Genomic DNA, 20,035 nt, shown 5'->3' on the forward strand with positions numbered 1-20,035 from the left:
CATGTAGCCCACTCTCTCTCACCTCTCTCTGCAATCAGGGCTCCCTCCCCTCTGCAGCACCCACAATCCATTTCTCCCCCAAACCAAATCCCCTATTTCCTAACTTCCTTAATGTTGCCTTTTCTCCTCCCTTTAGTTGGGCAGTTTGTGCTTGTCAGTCCTCAGGTTGATTTCTTGGGTATTCAGAACAATTTGATAGCTTTCTAGCTGTGTTTGAGGGAACATGCAGCCATTTTAGCTCCTCTGAAACTATTTCTTTTTCTACTGTTTCACTGTTAGTGTAAAGGAATGCCACTGACTTCTGTAAATTGATTTTGTAACCTGCCACTTTACTAAAATCATTCAGTAGTTCCAATAGCTTTCTGATCAACATTGAGATTTCTATATACAACTTCAAATTATCAGCAAACAGTAACTACTTCACTTCTTTCCGCCTGATTTGGATGTCTTTTATTTCTTTGTCTTGCTCTAGCTAGGACTTCCAGTACTATATTGAGTAGGAGTACTAAGAGTAGGCAACCTTGTCTTGCTCCTTTTTTTTTAATAAATTAATTTTTTATTGGTGTTCAACTTACCAACATACAGAATGACACCCAGTGCTCATCCCGTCAAGTGTCCCCCTCAGTGCCCGTCACCCACTCACCCCCACCCCCCCGCCCTCCTCCCTCCTCCCCTTCCACCAACCCCTAGTTCGTTTCCCAGAGTTAGCAGTCTTTATGTTCTGTCTCCCTTTCTGATATTTCCCACACATTTCTTCTCCCATCCCTTATATTCCCTTTCACTATTATTTATATTCCCCAAATGAATGAGAACGTACAATGTTTGTCCGTCTCCAATTAACTTACTTCACTCATAATAATACCCTCCAGTTCCATCCACGTTGAAGCAAATGGTGGGTATTTGTCATTTCTAATGGCTGAGTAATATTCCATTGTATACATAAACCACACTATCTTCCATTCACCTTTCGATGGACACTGAGGCTCCTTCCACAGTTTGGCTATTGTGGACATTGCTGCTAGAAACATCAGGGTGCAAGTGTCCCGGCGTTTCACTGTATCTGAATCATTGGGGTAAATCCCCAACAGTGCAATTGCTGGGTCGTAGGGAAGGTCTATTTTTAACTCTTTGAAGAACCTCCACACAGTATTCCAGAGTGGCTGCACCAGTTCACATTCCCACCAACAGAGTAAGAGGGTTCCCTTTTCTCCGCATCCTCTCCAACATTTGTGATTTCCTGCCTTGTTAATGTTCCCCATTCTCACTGGTGTGAGGTGGTATCTCATTGTGGTTTTGATTTGTATTTCCCTGATGGCAAGTGATGCAGAGCATTTTCTCATGTGCATGTTGGCCATGTCTATATCTTCCTCTGTGAGATTTCTCTTCATGTCTTTGGCCCATTTCATAATTGAATTGTTTGTTTCTTTGGTGTTGAGTTTAAGAAGTTCTTTAGAGATCTTGCATGTTCCCTTTATCTAATACGTCATTTGCAAATATCTTCTCCCATTCTGTAGGTTGTCTTTTAGTTTTGTTGACTGTATCCTTTGCTGTGCAAAAGCTTCTTATCTTGATGAAGCCCCAATAGTTCATTTTTGCTTTTGTTTCTTCTCCCTTCGTGGATGTATCTTGCAAGAAGTTACTGTGGCCGAGTCCAAAAAGGGTGTTGCCTGTGTTCTCTAGGTTATTGATGGAATCTTGTCTCACATTTAGATCTTTCATCCATTTTGAGTTTATCTTTGTGTATGGTGCAAGAGAGTGGTCTAGTTTCATTCTTCTGCATGTGGATGTCCAATTTTCCCAGCACCATTTATTGAAGAGACTGTCTTTCTTCCAATGGATAGTCTTTCCTCCTTTATCAAATATTAGTTGACCATAAAGTTGAGGATCCACTTCTGGGTTCTCTATTCTGTTCCATTGATCTATGTGTCTGTTTTTGTGCCAGTACCACACTGCCTTGATGACCACAGCTTTGTAGTACAACCTGAAATCTGGCATTGTGATGCCCCCAGATATGGTTTTCTTTTTTAAAATTCCCCTGGCTATTCGGGGTCTTTTCTGATTCCACACAAATCTTAAAATAGTTTGTTCTAACTCTCTGAAGAAAGTCCATGGTATTTTGATAGGGATTGCATTAAACGTGTAAATTGCCCTGGGTAACATTGACATTTTCACAATATTAATTCTGCCAATCCATGATCATGGAATATTTTTCCATCACTTTGTGTCTTCCTCAATTTCTTTCAGAAGTGTTCTATAGTTTTGAGGGTATAGATCCTTTACCTCTTCGGTTAGGTTTATTCCTAGGTATCTTAGGCTTTGGGGTGCAATTGTAAATGGGATTGACTCCTTAATTTCTCTTTCTTCAGTCTCATTGTTAGTGTATAGAAATGCCACTGATTTCTGGGCATTGATTTTGTATCATGCCATGGTACCAAATTGCTGTATGAGTTCTAGCAATCTTGGGGTAGAGGCTTTTGGGTTTTCTATGTAGAGTATCACGTCATTGGCGAAGAGGGAGAGTTTGACTTCTTCTTTGCCAATTTGAATGCCTTTAATGTCTTTTTGTTGTCTGATTGCTGAAGCTAGGACTTCCAGTACTATGTCGAATAGCAGTGGTGAGAGTGGACATCCCTTTCTTGTTCCTGATCTTAGGGGGAAGTCTCTCAGTATTTCCCCATTGAGAATGATATTTGCTGTGGGCTTTTCATAGATGGCTTTTAAGATGTTGAGGAATGTTCCCTCTATCCCTACACTCTGAAGAGTTTTGATCAGGAATGGATGCTGTATTTTGTCAAATGCTTTCTCTGCATCTAATGAGAGGATCATATGGTTCTTGGTTTTTCTCTTGCTGATATGATGAATCACATGATTGTTTTACGAGTGTTAAACCAGCCTTGCCTCCCGGGGATAAATCCTAGTTGGTCATGGTGAATAATTTTCTTAATGTATTGTTGGATCCTATTGGCTAGTATCTTGTTGAGAATGTTTGCATCCATGTTCATCAGGGATATGGGTCTATAATTCTGCTTTTTGGTGGGGTCTTTGTCTGGTTTTGGAATTAGGGTGATGCTGGCCTCATCGAACGAATTTGGAAGTACTCCATCTCTCTATCTTTCCAAACAGCTTTAGGAGAATAGGTATGGTTTCTTCTTTAAACGTTTGATAGAATTCCCCTGGGAAGCCATCTGGCCCTGGATTCTGGTGCCTTGGGAGGTTTTTGATGACTGCTTCAATTTCATCCCTGCTTATTGGCCTGTTCAGGTTTTCTATTTCTTCCTGTTCCAGTTTCGGTAGTTTGTGGCTTTCCAGGAATGCATCCATTTCTTCTAGATTGCCTAACTTATTGGTGTATAGTTGTTCATAATATGTTTTTAAAATCGTTTGTATTTCCTTAGTGTTGGTAGTGATCTCTCCTTTCTCATTCATGATTTTATTAATTTGAGTCTTCTCTCTCTTCTTTTTAATAAGGCTGGCTAGGGGATCCCTGGGTGGCGCAGCGGTTTGGCGCCTGCCTTTGGCTCAGGGCGCGATCCTGGAGACCGGGGATCGAATCCCACGTCGGGCTCCCGGTGCATGGAGCCTGCTTCTCTCTCTGCCTGTGTCTCTGCCTCTCTCTCTCTCTCTGTGACTATCGTAAATAAATAAATAAATAAAATTAAAAAAATAATAATAATAAGGCTGGCTAATGGTTTATCTATCTTATTAATTCTTTCAAAGAACCAACTCCTGGTTTTGATGATCTGTTCCACAATTCTTCTGGTCTCGATTTCATTGAGTTCTGCTCGAATCTTAATTAACTCTCTTCTTCTGCTGGGTGTAGGATCTATTTGCTGTTTTTTCTCTGCTCCTTTATGTGTAAGGTTAGCTTTTGTATTTGAGTTCTTTCCAGTTTTTGAATGGATGCTTGTATTGCGATGTATTTCCCCCTTAGGACTGCTTTTGCTGCATCCCAAATATTTTGAATGGTTGTATCTTCATTCTCATTAGTTTCCATGAATCTTTTTAATTCTTCCTTAATTTCCTGGTTGACCCTTTCATCTTTTAGCAGGATGGTCCTTAACCTCCACGTGTTTGAGGTCCTTCCAAACTTCTTGTTGTGATTTAGTTCTAATTTCAAGGCATTATGGTCTGAGAATATGCAGGGGACGATCCCAATCTTTTGGTATCGGTTTAGACCCAATTTGTTACCCAGTATGTGGTCTATTTTGGAGAAAGTTCCATGTGCACTTGAGAAGAATGTGTATTCAGTTGAGTTTGGATGTAAAGTTCTGTAGATATCTGTGAAATCCATCTGGTCCAGTGTATCATTTAAAGCTCTCGTTTCTTTGGAGATGTTGTACTTAGAAGACCTATCGAGTATAGTAAGAGCTACATTGAAGTCACCAAGTATAAGTGTATTATTATCTAAGTACTTCTTCACTTTGGTTATTAGTTGGTTTAAATATTTGGCAGCTCCCACATTCAGGGTATATATATTGAGGATTGCTAAGTCCTCTTGTTGGATAGATCCTTTAAGTATGATATAGTGTCTCTCTTCTCTCACTACAATCTTTGGGGTAAATTTTAGTTTATCTAATAGAAGGATGGCTACCCCTGCTTTCTTTTGAGGACCATTCGAATGGTAAATGGTTCTCCAACCTTTTATTTTCAGGCTGTAGGTGTCCTTCTGTCTAAAATGAGTCTCTTGTAGACAGCAAATAGATGGGTCCTGCTTTTTTATCCAGTCTGAAACCCTGTTCCTTTTAATGGGGTCATTAAGCCCGTTCATGTTCAGAGTTACTATTGAAAGATATGAGTTTAGTGTCATCATGATTCCTATTCAGTCCTTGTTTTTGTGGATTGTTCCTCTGGACTTCTTCTTAAAGGGGAATTTTAAGAGTCCCCCCTTAAAATTTCTTGCAGAGCTGGTTTGGAGGTCACATATTCTTTCAGTTCCTGCCTGTCTTGGAAGCTCTTTATCTCTCCTTCCTTTTAGAATGAGAGCCTTGCTGGATAAAGTATTCTTGGTTGCATGTTCTTCTCATTTAGGACCCTGAATATATCCTGCCAGCCCTTCCTGGCCTGCCAGGTCTCTGTGGAGAGGTCTGCTGTTACCCTAATACTCTTCCCCATAAGTCAGGGATTTCTTGTCTCTTGCTGCTTTAAGGATCTTCTCTTTATCTTTGGAATTTGCAAGCTTAACTATTAAATGTCGAGGTGTTGAACAGTTTTTATTGATTTTAGGGGGGGGATCTCTCTATTTCCTGGATCTGAATGCCTGTTTCCCTTCCCAGATCAGTAAAGTTTTCAGCTATGATTTGTTCAATTACATATTCTGGCCCTCTGGCCCTTTCGGCGCCCTCGGGAACCCCAATTAAACGTACGTTTTTCTTCCTCAGGCTGTCGTTTATTTCCCTTAATCTATCTTCATGGTCTTCTGTTTGTCTCTTTTTTCCTCAGTTTCCCTCTTTGCCATCAACTTGTCTTCCATGTCACTCACTGGTTCTTCCACCTCGTTAACCCTCGTTGTTAGGACTTCTAGTTTGGATTGCATCTCAATTGATTTTTAATTTCTGCCTGATTGGCTCTAAATTCTGCAGTCATGAAGTCTCTTGATTCCTTTATGCTTTTTTCTAGAGCCACCAGTAGCTGTATAATAGTGCTTCTGAATTGGCTTTCTGACATTGAATTGTATTCCAGATTTTGTAACTCTGTGGGAGAGAGGATTGTTTCTGATTCTTTCTTTTGAGGAGAGGTTTTCCTTGTAGTCATTTTGCTCAGTGCAGAGTGGCCAAAAACAAGTTGTACTGGGAAAAGGAGAAAAAGATAGGAGAGAAAGAAGGAAAAAAAAGAGAGAAAGAAAAAAGAAAAAAGGAAGAAAAAAAGAGAAGAGAAATAGAAAGAAAAAAGGGTGGGGGAAGCAAACAGAAATCAAAAAGAAAAAAAAAAACCACGTGGGGAGAATCTTCTGATTCTGTATAGTTTAAGTCCCTTGACTTCCCCTGGAACTTGTCCCTCTAGTTGGTCTTCTGGAGAGGGGCCTGTTGTGCTGATTTTCAGGTGTTAGCACTTGGGGGAGCTGCTCTGCCCCCTGCCTGGTGCAGGGCTCAGTGGGGGTTGTTTACCCTGTGAGGCCGCAGGAGGAACAACCCCAGTGGTGGGGCCAGCTCTGGAGCCCTGGATTCAGCCCCCGCAGTAACTAAGCAGCTCTCCGTCTGCAGGGCCTGGAGGCTCCGGGCGGGGCCGCTGATCTGCTCAGCTCGGGGCAGGAGCGTCCTTGCTGTCCTGGGCTCTCCCGGCCTCTGCCTGTCCCGGGGGGAGGCCAGATCCTGGGCTGTGTCCCGGCGCCCAGTGCTCCGGGGCCTGCGCTGTTGGATTCGCGCTCCCACCCCGCAGCCCCCTCCATGCAGAGCCGCCAATCGAACCCCTCGGAGCTGCTCCCAGGACAATGCGTGCGCGCGCTGCAGCCCTTAGGGAGCTCCGCGCACTCTCCCCGTGCACAGTTGCTCTGTTAGTGTCCCGGGGAGCCCGAGGGCATCCCCGCCCTCCTGGGTCCTGCTCCAACTCCCTGCGAGCCCCTTTCCGCCCGGGAAGGTCGGTGCAGCTCCTGCTTCTCCGGGACGGGGCTCTCCTGTCCCGGGGACACTCGCCCCGGCCTCAGCCCGGCTCCTCGCGGGGCCCCTCCCCCTTGGATGCCTTTTGTTTCTTTATTTCTTTTTCCCCGTCTTCCTACCTTGATAGAAGCGCAAACTCTTCTCACTGTAGCATTCCAGCTGGTCTCTCTTTAAATCTCAGGCTGAATTCGTAGATTTTTCAGGATGATTTGAAGGTTATCTAGGTAATTTGGTGGGGACAGGTGATTTGGGGACCCTACTCTTCCGCCATCTTGCCCCTCCTCCGGAGATCTCGTTTCTCATTGTGGTGTTCATAGCAACTTCTGATGACAATAAAGAAAACCGAAAATTGTCCATGGCCTGTGTCAGCTGTCAAACCTTTGATCTGTTTGCTTGATGACAAAGAAAAAACTGGTCAATAATTCTAATCAAAGAGTAAGAATTGGGATCAGGAGCAGAAATGAGGCAGAATTAACAGAGGAGATCAAAAGTACAATCAGATATTTGCTAAAGGTCTCTGACACTGCTTTTAGCTTAGAGGACTGTGCCCAGATTGCTCGCAAGCAAGGATTCCTTATTGATGAAGACCAGAGAAACTGCAAGGAAGCCAAAGAAAAGGTAGAGAGCCTCATGGCTCTACTGAGAGACATGCAGATATCTCAGATGAAGGAAAACTTACTACCCTTCAGGGACAACTGTGGCATTTTTGGTGTAAAAAGGCCAAAGAACTCTATCATCTGAGAGAAAAGGGAAATCCAAGCACTGAACAATGCAAGAGTGAAAATGAGGCAGATAAACAAATAATACGGGGTCAACAATTGGCCAGAGCCTTTCCTCTCAATGAGTTAATGTAATCTGTCCTTGAAATTATCCAAAAGTATTCAGAAACCCATACCAAACTCTACTTCTTACAATGGCTGAGTGTGTTTTTGGACAACCTGACTACAGAACACCTGGAAAAACTGAATGAAAAGAAAAAGGCTTTGTGGTCACAAGTACAAACAGAAAAGCAAAAGGAAACAAAGCAGTCACATAGCTGGCCCATAGCTGGGGAACTGGAGTTCATTTCTCTATGGCTGTGTTTAGAATGAGCTTCACACAAACATCTTTATAAAAGTGAAATTTTGAGCAGTAAGTGTGACCATTGTGACCTTACCCTGAATGAAAAGTGGATGCCCTCTGTGTTCCTGGGACTCATCCTACAGAACATTGCTTTCCCTCTTCTGAGGCTGCATTCAGTAACATAAATCAAAATGTTTGTGGAAGAATTTGGCCCTCTGAGAAGAAGAAAAAGTACAAAGGGGTGCCAAAAGTGGGGGAAAGAGGGTAGAAAGATGAGTTTAAAGAGTTTTGCCTTGGGCTGGATCTATTGCCGTCTGTCACAACGCTGTTTGCATAAAGGTCCTCTTAGCTTTAGAGAGACTAAGAAATATCTAATAATACTGAAAAGTAGATCATATGAATCAATCTCAGAATGCCAACCTTTACTTATTTTTAATTATGTTCATTCACACGTCTGAAAGTGATTATACAGGAAGAAAAAATTGTTAAATTTACATAATAACTAACCTGGGGTGGGGGCTGGGTACATTAATTGTATGGTTAAGCTATTTGCCTCTCATAATTAGTTTGATGGCTATATGTTGGCATACTGAACTTAAATAAAAACAAATGTAAAAAAATTTTAAAAATAAAAAATAAAAAGGCAGCAAAGAACACCTGCCTGAAATACTGGCAAAATGAGATAGAAGTTATTTCTACAGAGATTAAGTCACTGCACCTTGGAAATCGAGCAACTTCTCAGAGAGATAGGTCAGATCTATGAAGCTCTAGAAGAAGTTTCCTCCACAAAAGATACCCTTTTCCTCTGTCTTCCCCAGATTGCTGCAGATCTAATGATATCTGGTGTTCCCATTGAGCTGATGGATAGGGATGCTTCGTATGTGCCTCTAAAGTGGGTAGCAGCTATTTTTGATAAGGTCTCTGAGAAAGTTGGAGACGAACAGCTCTTTGTTCTCTCTATACTTGGCTTGCAGAGCTCAGGGAAGTCCACCCTACTGAATGCCCTTTTTGGGCCACAGTTCACTGTCAGTGCTGGGAGGTATGGTATACCCAGGGGACCTACATGCAGTTCATGAAGGTGGACAAGACATTCACAAAGGAACTTGGCTTTGACTTTGTATTTGTTGTGGATACAGAAGGACTCCAGGCCCCAGAACTCAGCAACAAATTCCAGAATCATGATGAGTTGGCAACCTTTGTCATTGGACTTGGAAACTTGACTCTGATCAATATTTTTGGGGAAAATCCATCAGCAATGCAAAATATTCTACAAATAGTTGTCCAAGCCTTTCTGAGGATAAAACAAGTAAAAATCTCCCTAAGTTGCCTTTTTGTCCATCAGAATGTGGGGGAAGTTACAGCTAAAGACCAAACTATGGAAGGACGAAGGCAGCTAGAGCAGAGACTAGATGAAATGGCAGCAACAACAGCTAAACAAGAACAGTGCTCAGATGTAACCTGCTTCAGTAATGTCATTAAGTTTGATGTCAATACTCATGTCTATTACTTTGCTCACCTCTGGGATGGCAATCTTCCAATGGCCCCCCCCAATCCTCGCTACAGTCACAATGTCCAAGAACTGAAAAGTAGAATTCTCCTGACAGCCAAACAGGAACTAGGAGAGGCATCATGAAGGTATCAGATATAAAATTCCGAGTTTAAGATTTGTGGAGAGCTCTGGTGAGTGAGAACTTTATTTTCAGCTTCAGGAACACCCAAGAGGTCATGGCCATGAGCAAACTGGAAGCCATGTATAATTACTGGACCTGAGAACTGAGGAGTCACCTGCTGGGCTTGCAGAACCAGATGATCAACCATATTCAGAATGGAAAAATTCAGATGTTCAGAAGAAGCACTTTTGAGGCTCCAGTCACAGAAAAATATGAAGCCATTAAGCAAGAACTTGAAAAATACTTTAATGAAGATCCAGATAGTGAAATACTAGTTCAGTGGAAAGAAAACTTTGAAAACAAGCTAATAAACCTTAAAGACACACTTATTTTAGACAGTGAAAAAAAGCCAAAGAACTTACTAGTTTTAAGAAAAGTCAAGAAAAACTGGACAATGAAAAGTCACATTATAAAAACGAAATATTAGAAAAAAGCCGAAATGGGCTTTAACTGTAAAAGGCAAAGAATTGAGTGAGAGAGAGCTACATGAGAAGTTCAATCAACTTTGAGGAAAATGGGACTATGCTGTATCCTCAAATCTTCCTCTAGTCACAGAGCCTGACATTTGTGTAGATGCTGAAAACATCCTTTTGGAGTATTTCAAGAAGGAGAGAAACATTGTGGACATACTAAATTAAAAAAAAAAAAACAGAGAAAAGTTTCAAATCAAATATGACAAACGCAAAATTGACCAGATTTTCATCTTTTCACGGCAATTAGAGGAGCATGAAAAAATTCCATCGATATGACTACTAACAGGATTTTTTTAAGATTTGATGAAACTATTAAGAACATTCAGAAGCAATCCAAGTGATTTCAGATTACAATCCAAGTAATTTACATGAAATTCTGAGAATAATAGATGAAGAAGTGAAATCTGCAGACAATATGAAATTGACTTATCTTTGTGTTTATTCCAAAAAGCATCCAAGATTTTTAGGGAGATGCACAGGGCATTCAAAGAAGCAAATGATCCTGTAACCTATCTGAAAAGCAAGAAGGAGGAGGATTTCTTCATGAGTTTTAAGATCTCTGTCAGGGAGCAACCTCAATCAAAACATTTGTTGATTTTCTGTGGAACAAACTCACTCCTGTTGTTTCCACCACCATATGGAGAAAAATGGCCCCTAAAATTGCCAGGGACATGCGAGCTACCTGCACGGCATTCAATGGAAACAGGGCTAACCTAGAGAAACACATTCTCATCTCTCTGGCAGAAGAATAAAATTTTGATAATTACTGGGATTACTTCCATAATTCAGAATCATTTTTTAGGGATTACATTAAAAACCATATTCAAACATATTGTTCAGACAAAGGAAGTGAAAAAATAAGGGCTTTTTTAAAATTTTTTTTTTATTTATGATAGTCACAGAGAGAGAGAGAGAGAGAGGCAGAGACACAGGCAGAGGGAGAAGCAGGCTCCATGCACCGGGAGCCTGACGTGGGATTCGATCCCGGGTCTCCAGGATCGCGCCCTGGGCCAAAGGCAGGTGCCAAACCACTGCGCCACCCAGGGATTCCAATAAGGGCTTTTTTAAAATTAAGTTAGATGATATCAAGAATGCCATCCTCTCAGCTATTCATGAATCCACAGTAGGAGCTAAAGATAAAAGCAGCACTGTGTCTGGGTGGTTGGATTTGTTCTGTGATCACCTGGGGAGTAACCTGATCTTCCCTCAAAAAGACCTGGTAAGCACTGAACACCAAGAGATAAAAAGATACTGAGTTTCTCAAAGAAGCTATGACTGAAGCTTTGGATCCCACAATGAAAAGAGTAGAAGAGAACTATTTGAATATGCCTGTAAAAGAAATGGTTCCAAAAATTGAGGAAATGCTCTCTGAACAACTAACTCTGTGGCTGCTGGAAACAGTGTCCCTGCTGTCAAGCAATCTGTACTAACACAATCCCTACACATGAAGGAGACTACAGTGTTCCCTTCCACCGTCCTTTTGCTGTCAATGGAGGTCACTTTTATAAAAGACGACTTTGTCATCGGTTGTTATACTAATTTGGTAGCAAGTGATCATTTATTGGTTTTGAGAGATGATTGGCAAATCCCATTTAAGAACTATCGACAGGCAGGAGGGGAGTATGCCATATGGAGCATCACCCCAGACTCATCCACACAGCCATACTGGAAATGGTATGTCTCTCACTTCAGATCAAAGCTAGAAGAAAAATATCAGAGAAAATTTACAAATAAAGGTAAAATCCCTGATGCATGGGCCCAAATCAAAAAGCAGGATGTGCTCGATGACTTGAAACAGCAGTAAAACTCAATGACCACAAAAGAGTCCCTACTTGGGGACTTGGACTATCCTAAAATACCTCCTCATAATAAAAATCCTCATTGTTTCTTTTCTTCAAATGAAAAATCTAAAAATAAATCAATTAACATTTCAAGAATTGAAGATTTCCTGTGAAAAGACTTCATTCTTTGCCTCAGTTCTTTCTGGTTTAAAAACAAATTACTGAAACATATGAACATATGATACAATCAAATAAAATCCATTTAAAATGTCTACTGCATATCTTAAGTTATTAATCAGAATGCTTAGATTTTGAAATATATATATATAAAGTCTCAGAGATAGTCATTTTCATACAAGGAAATCAAAAACATTGCATATGCTACAAGTTACTATAGAATAAATATACGGATATTTCATCCAATATACAGATCTTAACTGGAAGCTACCAATAATCTTTTCTTTAACCTCTGAAATTCTCACCAAAAAAAAAAAGTTAGGAAAGTTACTAATCCTCAAATGGAAAAGCATTTGTGGAAAGTTCTTGGTCCCTGAGCACAGCATATTTAGGCATATTCTGTTCTGGAGAAGACTTCACCAGGATAAAGTCGACATCAATTCAAGAAATGCTATCAAGCAAATATGGAAAATAGAAATAAAATAACTGTTTTTCTCATTTAATTATGACCCTCTTCCCTGGCATCTTGCCAATGCATGTTTAAAAAAAAGAAACTTCAAAAAAATAAAAAAATAAAAAAAAGAAACTTCACAAGACCTCAGGTATTTAAAGCTCAGTGTTATATACAAGTCTGAGAAAGACTGGCTTTTGGAACATGATATATGACCAAGTGAAAAGCCATTTTAATCAAAGCTGTGGATAAGATCAAATCTGATTAAGCCACTGATGATTTAAAAAAAAAAACCTATACCTTCAAGAATAAAATATCAAAAAGTATTCAATGTTAAGGTTCTAATATTTTAATAAGAAATGTTTTAATAAAAAAAGAAATGTTTTAATACAGGGACACCTGGGTGGCTCAGCAACTGAGCATCTGCCTTCAGCCTAGGGCATGATCATGGGGTCTGGGGATCAAGTCCTTCATCAGGTTCCCTATGAGGAGCCTGCTTCTCCCTCTACCTATGTCTCTGCCTCTCTCCATGTCTCTCATGAATAAATAAATAAAATCTTTTAAAAAAAGAAATGTTTTAATACATTCAAATGTAAGGAAATACTTATCTCCAGATTGGGCACCCTTGTAACTTTTCACACAATTTAACCCAGAGTAATGATCAGGATAAAAATTAAAATTAAGAGCACTCTAAAGCCAACCAAGGGCCTGGAAGGGGAAGAAATAGCCATTCTGCAAACCTACACCTTCTAAAACAATGACTTACATGAGGCTCTCAAAGCTGATGATCTAAAGGAATCCTGATATGAAGAAGAAAATTTATGTCAGACCTGAAGGCATCTATTAGTAATGCAGTCTGCACCCCTTACCCATCTCTGGCATCCAGGTCCATACGTATGACTTATTTTTGTTTGTTTTTACAGTTATCTTCTTTTGGAGTCTATCATATACACATTCATTATTCTATTGTTTATTGTCTAGAATACATAAAAACCATAGGAGCAAAAGATCTCTTTTATCCACTGTGACATTCCTGGTACCTAGTATACCTAGTTCGGTATAGGTACACAATAAATATTGCTGAATGAATAAATGAATCTATTTGACAATGAACAGGTTTGTTTTTTCATGTGAATTCAAATTACTCTCCGAGGCTCCCTTTCAACCTAAAGAACTTCCTTTAGTATTTCTTATAAGGTGTGTCTGCTAGCAAAAGATTATATGTTTGCTTACCTGGTAATGTATTTTGCCTTCATTTATTTAAAGATAGGATTTCTGGATATAAGACTCTTGATTAACACCTTTTTTTCTTCCAGCATTTTGAACATACTATCCCACTGCCTTCTGGCTTCCATGGGTTCTGGAGAGAAGATGGCTGTTAATCTTATTAGGGTTCTCCCGTACAAGAATTTTTTTTCCCATTTTTTCCCTTGCTGCCCCTCAAATTTTCTTTTTAGTTTTTGACATTTTTACTATAATTTAGCTATATGTGGATCTCTTTCCACTTATTCTACTTAGAATTCATTTAGCTTTTTGGATGTACAGATTAATATCTATAAATAAATATAAGAACTTTTCAGCTATATTTCTTCAAATATTTCTTTCCGCTCCCCTTTCTCTTCTTTCCTTCTGACACTTCCATTATGTATATGTTGACAAGTTTAATGTGTCCCACATTTTCCTGAGGTTCTTTTTTTTTAATTTTTAAAATTTTATTTATTTTCTTTTTTTTTAATTTATTTTTTATTGGTGTTCAATTTACTAACATACAGAATAACCCCCAGTGCCCGTCACCCATTCACTCCCACCCCCCGCCCTCCTCCCCTTCTACCACCCCTAGTTCGTTTCCCAGAGTTAGCAGTCTTTACGTTCTGTCTCCCTTTCTGATATTTCCCACACATTCCTTCTCCCTTCCCTTATAATCCCTTTCGCTATTATTTATATTCCCCAAATGAATGAGAACATATAATGTTTGTCCTTCTCTGACTGACTTATTTCACTCAGCATAATACCCTCCAGTTCCATCCACGTCGAAGCAAATTATGGGTATTTGTCATTTCTAATGGCTGAGTAATATTCCATTGTATACATATACCACAGCTTCTTTATCCATTCATCTTTCGATGGACACCGAGGCTCCTTCCACAGTTTGGCTATTGTGGACATTGCTGCTAGAAACATCGGGGTGCAGGTGTCCTGACATTTCACTGCATCTGAATCTTTGGGGTAAATCCCCAACAGTGCAACTGCTGGGTCATAGAGTAGCTCTATTTTTAACTCTTTGAGGAACCTCCATACAGATTTCCAGAGTGGCTGCACCAGTTCACATTCCCACCAACAGTGCAAGAGGGTTCCCCTTTCTCCACATCCTCTCCAACATTTGTTGTTTCCTGTCTCGTTAATTTTCACCATTCTCACAGGTGTGAGGTGGGATCTCATTGTGGTTTTGATTTGTATTTCCCTGATGGCCAGTGATGCGGTGCATTTTCTCATGTGCGTGTTGGCCATGTCTATGTCTTCCTCTGTGAGATCTCTGTTCATGTCTTTTGCGCATTTCAGGATTGGATTGTTTGTTTCTTTGCTGTGGAGTTTAATAAGTTCTCCATAGATCTTGGAAACTAGCCCTTTATCTGATAGGTCATTTGCAAAGATCTTCTCCCATTCTGTAGGTAGTCTTTTAGTTTTGTTGACTGTTTCTTTTGCTGTGCAGAAGCTTTTTATCTTGATTAAGTCCCAATAATTCATTTTTGCTTTTGATAATCAAGACAGTGTGGTACTGGCACAAAAACAGACACATAGATCAATGGAACAGAATAGAGAATCCAGAAATGGGCCCTCAAATCTATGGCCAACTCATATTCGACAAAGCAGGAAAGACTATCCACTGGAAAAAGGACAGTCTCAATAAATGGTGCTGGGAAAATTGAAATCCACATGCATAAGAATGAAACTAGACCACTCTCTTTCACCATACACAAAGATAAACTCAAAATGGATGAAAGATCTAAATATGAGACAAGATTCCATCAAAATCCTAGAAGAGAACACAGGCAACATCCTGTTTGAACTTGGCCACAGCAACTTCTTGCAAGATACATCTATGAAGGCAAGGGAAACAAAAGCAAAAATGAATTATTGGGACTTAATCAAGATTTTTCTGAGGTTCTGTTCATATTTCCTCATTCTTGTATTCTCTGTTCTCAATCAGTCTATCGTCGAGTTTGCTAATTCTTTCTTCTGCTAGTTCAAATCTACCATTGAGCTCCTCTAATTAATTTTTCATTTCAGCTACATTTGTTGCCCTCCCCTTTCTTATCCAAAGGGGATAGATTCCAAGCTCCTCCAGTGGATGCCTATTGCCACAGATAGTACCAGCTTCTATATATACTATGTTTTCTACTATGCATTCATACCTGCAACAGAGTTTAATTTATAAATTAGGTACAGTAAGAAATTACCAACAATAACTAATAATAAAATAGAATGATTATAACAATATCGTATAATAAAAGTTATGGAAATGTGGTCTTTCTCTCTCTCTCAAAATATCTTACTATACTGTACTCACCCTCTTCTTCTTGTAATGATGTGAAATGATAAGATGCCTATATGATGAGATGTAGTGAAGTGAATGACGTAGGCATTGCAATGTAGCATTAGGCTACTACTGGCTTTCTTTTAATATGTCAGAAAGAGGATCGTCTGCTTTCAGACCTTATTTGACCATGGGTAACTGAAACCACAGAAAACAAAAACATGGATAAAGGAGAGGGGGTGTTACTCTTGTATTTTTTTAAGGTTTTATTTATTTATTCATGAGAAACAGAGAAGGAGAGGCAGAGACACAGGCAGAGGGAGAAGCAGGCCCCATGCAAGGAGCCTGACATGGGACTCGATCCTGGGTCCTCTGGATCACACCCCAGGCTGAAGGTGGTGCTAAACCGCTGAGCCACCTGGGCTGCCCACTCTATTGTATTTTTTAACTTTAGAATTTCCATGTTTTTTTAATAATTTCTTTTTATTGATATTCTTTATTTGATGTGACACTGTCATCATACTTTACTTCTTTAATCCTGGTTTTCCTTAGTTCTTTTGAACATTTTATAATGGCTACTTTGAAGTTTCCTACTCTAATTCTAATATCTGATCACTCACAGCTTCTGTTGCCTACTTTTTTCCCTGACAGTTGTGTCATACTTTTGATGTATGTTTTTTTTTTAACATCTTGTAATTTGTCGCAAACTGAACATTTTAAATAATATAGCAACTGGGGGGTTCTGGTCCCCTTTATGGATCTTGTTATTATTTACTTTTAAGGCCAATCTTTGAGGTTTTTTTCTGACCCAGGATGAGTCTTCCTAACTGACTCTTTCCAGGATTCTGTCTGGCATGGAAAACTACCTGGCTTATGTTTTAGCATGTTGCTGTCATAGCTATCAGCCTCCCCTTAATTGCCTACCTTGAAAATCTCCATTGTTTTCAAGAGCACCCTTAGGTTTTAACTCCCCTCACACTCTTTTAAATAAATTCAGTTCTTTAGGGGAGGGCTTCAGGGCTCTCTCTTCTTATGAACTGCCTTTCACCTGGGAAAAATCTCTAAGCCATTCTACAGGCACTGAGTGAGGACAGTAGTCTCTAGTCTTCTTTGTTTGCCTTTCCCAGCACAGAATATCTGCCCTGCAAGTGAGCTGAGGCAAAGATGATTGTGGTCCCAATATTTTCAGCCTGCCATCACTGTGGTAGAGCCTCCACATCTATGAGTGGGGCTATGTGGAAGAAAGAAGCCTCATTTTCTCAGCAGGATTCTTGCAAATTAGCCTCACAACTCAAAGTTGGAGGAGATGAGAAATGCTGGCCACCTGCCCCTCCCAGTAAAAGACCCTACCCTTGACTGGGAGCTGAGAGAAGAGGGAACCCCGTCTTCTTATCCACATCCGCTTACAGTGCAAAGAAGGAGTAGGTCATGGATCATGCCAAGACTCTTTTGCTGTTCTTACCAACTTTTAATAGATTTTCTTGAATAAATGTTCCTTCATGTGCTGTATGGCCTCAATACAATTCCCAGAAACTCTCACTGGTTGATTTTTAAAATATTTTTTACCAGTCATGCTGTTTCACTGAGGAATGGATCCATGAAGCTCCTCGCATTGCCATTTCAGAAGCAGAACTCCAGGAAGCAACCTCTTTGACCTCGGACATAGCAACTTCTAACTAGACACATCACCAGAGGCAAGGGAAACAAAAGCAAAAATGAACTATTGGGACTTCATCAAGATAAAAAGTTTCTGCACAGTGAAGTTAACAATCAACAAAACTAAAAGGCAGTCTAATGGGGGAAGATATTTGCAAACAACACATCTGATAAAAGGTTAGTATCCAAAATCTATAAAGAATTTATCAAACTCAACACCCAAAAAACAAATAATCCAAAAAAATAATCCAGTTAAGAAATGGGCAGAAGACATGAATAGACATTTTTCCAAAGAAGACATCCAGATGATCAATTGACACATGAAAAGATGCTCAATACCACTTATTATCAGGGAAATACAAATCAAAACTATTATGAGGTATCACCTCACACCTGTCAGAATGGCTAAAATCAACAACACAAGAAACAAAAGGTGTTGGTGAGGATGTGGAGAAAGGAGAACCCTCTAGCACTGCTGGTAGGAATGCAAATCTGATGCAGCCACTCCAGAAAACAGTATGGAGGTTACTCAAATGTTAAAAAGAGAACTACCCTACAACCTAGTAATTGCACTACCAGGTGCTTACCCAAATGATACAAAAATACAGATTTAAACAGGCACATGCATTCCAATGTTTATAGAAGCATTATCAACAATAGCCAAACTATGGAAAGAGCTCAAGTGTCCATTGACTGGTGAATGGATAAAGAAGATATGGTATGGGGTGCCTGGGTGGCTTAGTTAAGTGTCTGACTCTTGATCTCAGCTCAGGTCTTGATCTCAGGGTCATGAGGTTGGTGTGCGGCTGGGCCTGATAAAGGTGAAGAGAGATTACACACCAAAAGAGCCACAAGAATTAGTATAAATATGCAATGCCAAGGGAGTACTCCTAGGATTAGATTTTGGAAATGTTTAATTAAGGGGGCTAGAACATAAGAATGGATATGCAAGAATTCATTCAATTGGGGCACCTTAGGATAGAAGATTTAACGCTTAGCCAAGGATCTCAGGATCAGGCAAAATGGCTGCTTGGGAGCCTCTTAGAAGTTTAGAGAAATTAAAAACCCACACAGAGCAGGGATCCTTGAGTTCCTTAGAAGATAATAAAGGGAAAAGTTAAAGAGTGACAGGGAGATGGGCATGCTGGAAGTTATAATAGACCAGAGGACCCATTAGAGGGTTACATTTCATGGCAAAGCCCAAATACACAACATCCACCAAGACATTAAGAGAGACACCAATATCATAAAGAAGTTCAGCACTGACAGCCAACGGTGAGGTAGCAGCATGATCTAGAACTGGGTTCATTAACATCTACGGGGATGCCTAAGGTTTAAAGTAGTGACTGGGTGATGGGCACTGAGGGGGGCACTTGGCGGGGTAAGCACTGGGTGTTATGCTATATGTTGGCAAATTGAATTCCAATAAAAAAATAAAAATAAAAAATAAAAAAAAGTAATAGAAGTCATATGGAAGCACTTTACTGGAAGCCAGGAAACTGCAATTACCCAAATAAGAACAGGGGGCAGCAAAGAGCCCATCACCCAGAGGACATTGTAAAAACGATCAATAAAATAGGGGCAAAAATGACAGTCAACGAGGATAACACCTACAAGCAGAACAATGTGAGAATAAAGGAGCAGAAGGCTAGAAGTGGTCATCCAAATAAAGAGTCACACCCTGCTCAAAACCTAATGACTAAAAAAAAAAAAGAAAACAAACAAACAGAAAAAAAAACTAATGACTGAAAAGATGACTGAGTCCTCAGGATTAAGGATCCTGCAGGACTACGGCAAATATGTACTGTAATGGTTCCTAAATAACCCAACTTTTTACTCAGAAAAACATACCTGGGGAAAGAGGAATACCCAGATAGGGCTATTAGACACAAGGTCTGAGTTGATGCTAACACCTAGAGAAACAAAGTATCATTACTAATAAATGGAGGCCAGGGAATAAACAGGGCCCCAGTACCCAAGTGTATAATCAGGAATGACAAACTTGTAGTTGGACTAACCCCCACACTGGGGTCTTGTCCTATGAAGAGTTATTATAATGAGAAAGCTTCAGAAGAAGGCTTCAAAATTGCCCTCTACCCTGGCCAAGATAATAAATCTTTAAAAATATTACATTGCTCAGCGGTTAAGCAACTGCCTTTGGCTCTGGGTGTGATCCCGGTCTTGGGATCGAGTCCTACATCAGGCTCCCTGCAGGGAGCCTGCTTCTCCCTCTGTCTATGTCTCTGCTTCTCTCTGTGTCTCTCAGGAATAAATGAATAAAATCTTAAAAAAAAATTACAACCTGGGGATGGCAAAGATGAGCACTCTCACTAAATACCTAAGGGGGTGATGGTCCCTATCATATCTCTATTTAATTTGCCAGTCTGGCCCCTGCAGTAATAGATAGAGCCTGAAATGTTACCGTGAACTGCTGCAAGCTCAACCAAGTGGTAGTCCTATTGCAGGTTTTGTACTGGATGTGGTAACATTGCTAGGGCAGATTAATAAAGCCTCAGGTATGTGCCATTGATTTGGCAGATGAATTCCTTTCTATTTCAGTGATAAAACATTACCACAAACAGTTCACATTCATATGGAATAAACAAAAATATTCATTTAAAGTTTAGCCCAGGACTC

The 20,035-nt window shown here is 40.0% G+C and overlaps 1 pseudogene; it reads left to right on the forward strand.

The window, feature by feature from the left end:
- Positions 1-6,383: 6,383 nt before the first annotated feature.
- On the forward strand, positions 6,384-11,918 carry LOC140615245 (interferon-induced very large GTPase 1-like; annotated as a pseudogene).
- Positions 11,919-20,035: the final 8,117 nt, after the last annotated feature.

This window comes from Canis lupus, chromosome 23 (assembly GCF_048164855.1).
Source record: "Canis lupus baileyi chromosome 23, mCanLup2.hap1, whole genome shotgun sequence".
In the NCBI taxonomy this organism is placed as follows: Eukaryota; Metazoa; Chordata; class Mammalia; order Carnivora; family Canidae; genus Canis; species Canis lupus.